Source organism: Sinocyclocheilus rhinocerous, unplaced genomic scaffold (genome assembly GCF_001515625.1).
Source record: "Sinocyclocheilus rhinocerous isolate Xijiao unplaced genomic scaffold, SAMN03320098_v1.1 scaffold449, whole genome shotgun sequence".
NCBI lineage: Eukaryota > Metazoa > Chordata > Actinopteri > Cypriniformes > Cyprinidae > Sinocyclocheilus > Sinocyclocheilus rhinocerous.
This window is the reverse complement of record NW_015652285.1, coordinates 397,012-404,180: the sequence shown is the minus strand read 5'-3', so window position 1 is coordinate 404,180 and position 7,169 is coordinate 397,012. Positions and strand designations below refer to the sequence as shown.

Sequence of the window (7,169 nt, the reverse complement as noted above, 5' to 3'; positions counted from 1 at the left end):
CCCAATTACCGAATCAGCCGAGTCTTTTTGAATAAAATTAATGAACGGAGCTATCATTCGTGAGTGAAATAATCGAACGAACGAACTGAATAAACTGAAATTTAATTCGTCGTCCAACTGAATAAACTGCATTTTTTTTGACAAAGAAAAATAATAAATTGGGACAAAGAATTTTTAGTTCGTAAATGAACTGAACTATTCGGGAAGTGATCTGAAGTAATGAGTTATCTAAGTTATGAGTGAAGATCTGAACAAAAAAGGTAATGTGTTGAGTTCATTATTATGTGAGATGGCGCCGACGTTGATGGCTGCCTCAGTGGCGTGCTCCGCAGTTGTTTTTATGTTTTTGTTAGTTTGTCCTGTCTTTAGTTATATCCCTGCAATCAGTTTCACCAGAGACGAATTGCTGGACATTCGGCAGTACACACCACCCGATATTTCACCGGTTTTTGATTATTCTGATGTTTTGCTGGACATTGTAGTCGGGGGAGCAGCGGCGCTGTTCAGACGCTTCAGGACGCGCAGACGGGGGAAGCGAGCCAGCGCGCTCGTGAAGCTCAGGCAGCGCGGATTCAGGACGCCGTTGCCTAGCATCCATCTGGCGAACCTCCGCTCTCTACCCAACAAAACGGACAAACTCCTTCTGCTCTCCCGGACAAATAAGGATTTTTCAAACTCTGCTGCTCTGTGTTTCACGGAAACCTGGCTGAAAGACGCCATTCCGGACAGCGCGTTGAGTCTCCCGGGCTTTCAGCTGTTCAGAGCGGATCGCGACGCAGAATCAACTGGGAAATCATGCACAACTCAGTCTACACCTCAAATTTGCACATAATATACCTGTACATACTTACTTGTTCTATTTTTAATTTTTATATATTTTTAATTTTTTTATTATCTGTGTTTTTTGTTCCGTCACTGTCATTCTGTTACACTGTGGAAGCTTCTGTCACGAAAACAAATTCCTCGTATGTGTAAACATACCTGGCAATAAAGCTCATTCTGATTCTGATTAATATGGGTTAAGGCCTGTTCGCACTAAAAAAATTTAACTATAAAGTTTAGTTAATAGTTCTAAATCTTTGAGAACAGGGAAGTCCACACCACAGCTGTAATATACCGAAGCAGAGGAACATAGTTGGAATCACTTTCAGAATTTAAATTTTCAGTTAAGGAATGCTAAAAATATTTACAGGCAACCAGAATCCACCCGACTTCAAAAAACTCGAGCATTTAAAGTGACAGTTGACAGAACGACAGTTTCATTAATAGTTCATTAAGTTTTATTTCATGCTATCAGAATCAGAATGAGCTTTATTGCCAGGTATGTTTTCACATACGAGGAATTTGTTTTCATGACAGAAGCTTCCGCAGTGCAGCAGAATGACAGCGACAGAACAAAAACACAGATAATAAAAGAATAAAAAATAAATAAATAGAACAAGTAAATAAGGAATAACAATATATAAAGTGTATGAGTGTATAAATAGTGTTGTGTGTTCCACAGTTATTGTCAAGTGTTCATGAGATGGATGGCCTGTGGGAAGAAACTGTTCCTGTGTCTGGTCGTTCTGGTGCTCAGGGCTCTGTAGCGTTGACCAGATGGCAACAGTTCAAAGAGTGAGTGTGCTGGATGTGAGGGGTCCAGAGTGATTTTGCTTGCCCTTTTGCTCACTCTGGAAGAGTACAGTTCTTGGAGAGAAGGGAGGGTTGTACCAATGATTCGCTCAGCAGTCCGGACTACCCTCTGTAGTCTTCTGAGGTCAGATTTGGTAGCTGAGCTGAACCAGACAGTTATAGAAGTGCAGAGGACGGATTCAATGACTACTATACTATAACTAGTAGTAAAGAGGAAAAGTTGATCGTTCACGCACGCTCTTGAACTGAGGCAGCTACAGCGATCTTACTCCCATTAAAGAGCATCAAAACGACATTTATTGATAAAATTGACAGAATTTAAAATCTGAGACTTTTTCATTTCAAAGGTAACAAAGCACAGTGCATATTGTGTTTATTAGATGGGAGGCATGCTACAAATAATGTCTAGTCAAGTTTTGTTCACGCATTAACAGAAAACAGCAAAGATAAAAGACTGATTTTGGAATTCAAGAATATTGGTTCATGAAAATGAATATAGAACGATTAATCAATATTGTCAACCCAGCCCTAGTTATTATTCTTAGTATGAATGGGCCTTTAGTTTCCAGAATATGGGTGTAATAAATTAATAATTATGAATGTGTTCCATACGTTATTGAATGTCTTAATTTATGTAGGCTACTCCTGTTTTTATAGCTTGGTGAAAGTCAGGTGAGGTTATAATTATTGGATACTCTTTCTGGAGTCTTAGAAGATTTGTAGATAATTTATGCATAATAAGACTTGTTTTGGGCGTGAACGCCTGTAACGCCTCTAGCAATTGGTTCAGTGACTCACTCATAACACAAAGACTTGTTATCACTGCTGCCATAGTAATGTGACTTGCTGAAAGGGCCACTGAATGATTCGGTGAACTTTTTTATTGAACAGAAGTTTTGAGTCACTGAGATGAATCAAAATGAAACCACTATTAAAGGTCACATATTTTACACCTTTCTGGAGTCCTGTCAGATCGTCCATCCTTTGAGTGAGAGTGTAACGTTACAGGTCGGCCGATCTGGTTTCGTGGTTAAAGTTAACCTTTTCGACATGTTTCCATGTTGTTGTTGCTCAGCAATAGCATGGACGCTATGTTGTCTGGGGGTTTGGCAAAAGGCGAGTGGGACTGTGGGCGGTGCTCGGGGTGGTGACTGTGTTGTTCTGACGTCAACTTTTTACGTAAGTCACAACGGTTCGTGAAAAATCACAGCTACTTTATGCAGGCTGTGTGCATTTTACTGTGGACTGACTGTTTTGAAACTTATATGGTAGTTAAATAGCCCCTAGACCTCAGTTATTGTGAAAAAAGCCAGGAAATTTAAGTTTTGACAATATGGGATCTTTAATGTTTACTTTGTGGAAGTTGAAGATGGGAGTGGTGGCGGCTCTTATCAGCTGCTGGATTATGACACCATTCATACGGCAGCTGTGGAATGTTAATAATGCACTTCCGCAAGCAGTGAGCACATGGAGAGATCATTAAAACTCTGCTACAATGTTTTCAGTGCAGCAGTTTTCTCCATATTTATAGATGTATATATGAAAAAACCCTCCCTGGCAGTACAATTGATTTTTTTTTTTACTCACACTCTTCTGTTTGCTCGCGGTTCACACAGTGCGTGTGACTCATCGCTTGTCTGTCCATATGGATTATTTATAAGATGACGCAGAAGCATCGTGCTGTCCCTGCAGAGAGACTTTAATCGAGAGCTTGATCATCCTCTCATGAATGCCGTTCTTTCTCACGATGGGCAACATGACCTACGTTTTCCCAGACAAAATGTCATATTAAGAGTAATTTTCTGTGAGATTTGTGAGAATTTCTGCCCTCCTTACAGACTGACTTTTACTTAAATTTGTACGTACAGCTGGCACAAATAAGTTAATGATGCATAATCCTATTTAGTGACGACTTGGACTAATGGTTAACATGTTGCATACAGCAGATTACACAATTAAAAGTGCTGTAAGGTGGTAATGGATTGAGTGCAGTCTAATAGTTGACTGATAGGAGTTATTTGAATGGCTGATAATGATATCTAGATAGAAGAATGGTAATTTGAGAATGTCAATTTCGTAATCATGATATCATTTAATGTGTAATACCTCCATATAAACGGGCTGTGTTTACTCATCTTATTAAGAGGCTTGATACATGCAGTGAGAAGCTGCGATCTGACACGTCCAGTTTGAAGCAATCAATTCTGCAATCCTATGAAAATTAAGATATCGATTGTTGTGTTGTCATGGGGATATTCTGCTCAAAGAAGGTGAGGAGAGGTGAATGATCAGCTGCTGATGTTATGGGTGAAAGTGAGGCCACAGGCTACTGGCTTGGTCGTGAAGCTAATTTCAGACACCAGACACATGCTGTCACAGACTCTCGGAGCTTCACACTCACAGTAGTGCTGTTGCCTTGACAACAAGACTAACAGGTTATAATGAAGGTGTGAGAGTGATGTTTGTTGAGGAATTGCTCCGATATATAGACTCTGATATCACTCTAATGTAGTGTTTTTATTTAATGGCTAGAACTGACTTAAAATTATCAAAAGAAGAAGTTCCTTTCATTTGTAAAGTATTTAGTTCATTGGATTATGCAAAAATAGGCCATGCATTACCACATGGTTATTTAATACAAAAACTATATTGTGGTACAGTATATGCTATTACCATGAGGTGATTTTCTTCATACTGCACATCCCTATTTTTAGCAAGGCCATTCTGAAGGTAACACTCATTTCTCTTATTGATCTGTGGGACGTCTGTTCATCTCTTTGGGATCCCAGAAGGCCTTTCTGTTCTCCATCTCTAATAGATTGGCTCTTGTGGAGTGACGAATGTATGGCCTTCCACTCACCGATATCAATCCTTGTTTTATTTTTATTTATTTATTTTTTTTGCAAGTTTCAAAGCACTCTGATCGTTATATTTCAGCACTTATGTTTTTTTGTTTATTCCACCCTTGTAGTTGTAATATTCCATCATGATGGGTGTGGTGGCTGTATAACTAGAGACCAGAAATACTAGAGACCAGAAATGCTACATACTCTTAGAAGCATTCAATAAGACTGCAGTTCATCTAACTGTTAAAACATGTTACCCTTTGCAAGTTTTAGAGCAGCCCTGTTTAGTAAACTAGACAGCAGTTTAATGTTGTAAGAAATTAGTGGGGTTCAAGTGGAATAAACTGGAAGATCAAGATATGACATTTTTGATTAAAAATTACGAGCTCAAAAAATGTTTAGAAATGGATGCACAGATGATCTATATTCTATACGATATATGATGCATTTAGGAAATAGGTTGAGTTTCTATTTAATGCTGACTTTAAGATATTGATAATCAAATAATGAAAAGTATTGATAATCAAATTAAAATATTTTACTCATTATTTGTGTGAAAGGTTTGTGTATTATTATAATTTTTTGTTGTTGTGTTTTTTGTGTTGTGTAGGCTGCTTAGAGTGTTATGCCATTCTCTTAGCAACATGCTGACACCAGAATCTTTAGTGAAGTCTTCAGGTGATTGCTGCCATATAGGCACTAGCTCACTAGGTTTTAGAACACAGCCGTTCAAAGAGCCTGCATTCATCAGCAATGTGCAAGTCATTTTTAATGACAATTTAGCACATATGCAATTATTAAACAATGAGTGTTTAATATGAAGTTCTGAAGGCATAAGTCATGAGTCAGCACAACTCCAATTCAGAGCTTGCATAATTTCAAAATAAAATGTAAAAAAGACCATTTAAAAAATATATATATATAGAAAATTGGATAGGAGTCAATAATATAAATCATAAACATCTTCAAAACACAAATATCAAGAAATATCAAGGAAGGAGTTTTATTTCACTATTTGGCCCTGTCCCAAATGGAACACTTCATGTGAACTTGCGGTCTTACGGACTTACAATGGCCGCCGCGTACGCGTGTCCGTTAAGTCCACGAGACCGTAGGGTGTCCCATTTGTCATTTTAGCGTTCAGAAGGGTGCTCGCGAGCGCCCCCTTTGCGGCCGTTATGCGCCCTCGATCCGCACTTCTGCCGAGCCTGCAATGGTGCGAGCTCCGCAGCAGACTTCTACCCGACAGTCAAAGCGACATTACGTCACGAAAGTGCGGACTCGGAGGAAGACCGCGAGGGTTTAGGGTGCCATTTGGGATTTAGGGGGCCTTTATGGGTATCTGCAGAATTTTTAAATTTAAAGGTGACCTATTATGCCCCTTTCTACAATATGTAATATAAGTCTCAGGTGTCCCCAGAATGTGTCTGTGAAGTTTCAGCTCAAAATCCCCCACGGATCATTTATTATATCATTTTGAAAATGACTACTTTGAGGAAGCAGAAACACGCTGTTTTCGTGCATGTATCTTTAAATGCAAATGAGCTGCTGCTCCCTGCCCCCTTTTCTCTCAGTCTCAAAAGTCTGTAAACAAATTGCTGGGATTTGCTATACAAGAGGTGAATAAATATTAAGATATGATACCTGCAATTATAGCTATTATGTGACAGGTTGATCTGCCAGCCTTTGCTGTCTGTCAGGCAGGTGCAGTAAAGTTATCTGACACCTGAAACCTGCGGAGACTGTTCTCCTGAGTAGCACGTGGTACAGAGGTAAATGCTTTCTCACCCCTAGGGCCCCACAGAGGTGCAACAGAAGTTTCCACAATCCTCTAAAGAGCTTCACATGGCACTTGGCACAGGACTGTAACATTGCAATCTTTTTATTGATAAAGGCAGGAAAACGATTGCATCCTAAGGCCAAGTGTACAGCGTTGTAGTGATGAGAATTATACACTGGCGTTCAAAAGTTTGGGGTCAGTGAGTTTTTTGTTTTGTTTTGTTTTTTAATAAATTCATATTTTTTTATTCAGAAAGGATGTATGACACTGATTAAAAACTGACAGTAAAGACATTTGTAATGTTACAAAGGATTTCTATTTCAAATAAATGCTGTTTTTTAGAACTTTCTATTGAACAAACTAGAATCCTAAAAAAATGTACTATGGTTTCCAAAAAATATTAAGCAGCACAACTGTTTTAAACATTGACAATAATCAGTGTATTTCTGTAGATTGATTTCTGAACAACAGGGTTTTCTGAAGAATATTACTGCACCGATCTCGTTGCACAGCATCTGAAATGTTGTTATGGTCATTCTTAAATGCCTGGGCAAAGTCTGCTGCTGTCAAAGTATTTCTGTATAATTGCTTCCCAGATCTGCCTTACACGACTGCGTTCCAAACAGCAGCATCCACCTCCGAAAGCAATGACCGCATTTATTGTGTTTCGTCTGCTCGCTCGAGGTCGCAAGTAATTTATTATATATGACAATGATTATATTCAGTGGCTTCTCCTATACCTTTCTTAGTGATATTCAGTGCCAGTTATATTTATTATACAGTATATCACAAGTGATTAGTCACTTGTGAGCATGTATCCGTTAGGGCTGGGCAGTATATCGAGTTTGTACGATATATCGATATTTTCTTTATAAGCGATTCGATATGAGGCAATACCGTTTATATCC

The 7,169-nt window shown here is 38.8% G+C and overlaps 1 protein-coding gene across 1 annotated transcript in view; it reads left to right on the top strand.

Moving 5' to 3' along the window:
* The window catches only part of LOC107714384 (glutaminase kidney isoform, mitochondrial-like), a 41,898-nt gene that overhangs the window by 959 nt on the left and 33,770 nt on the right, over window positions 1-7,169 (top strand). The gene's annotated exons all lie outside the window — the stretch shown is intronic.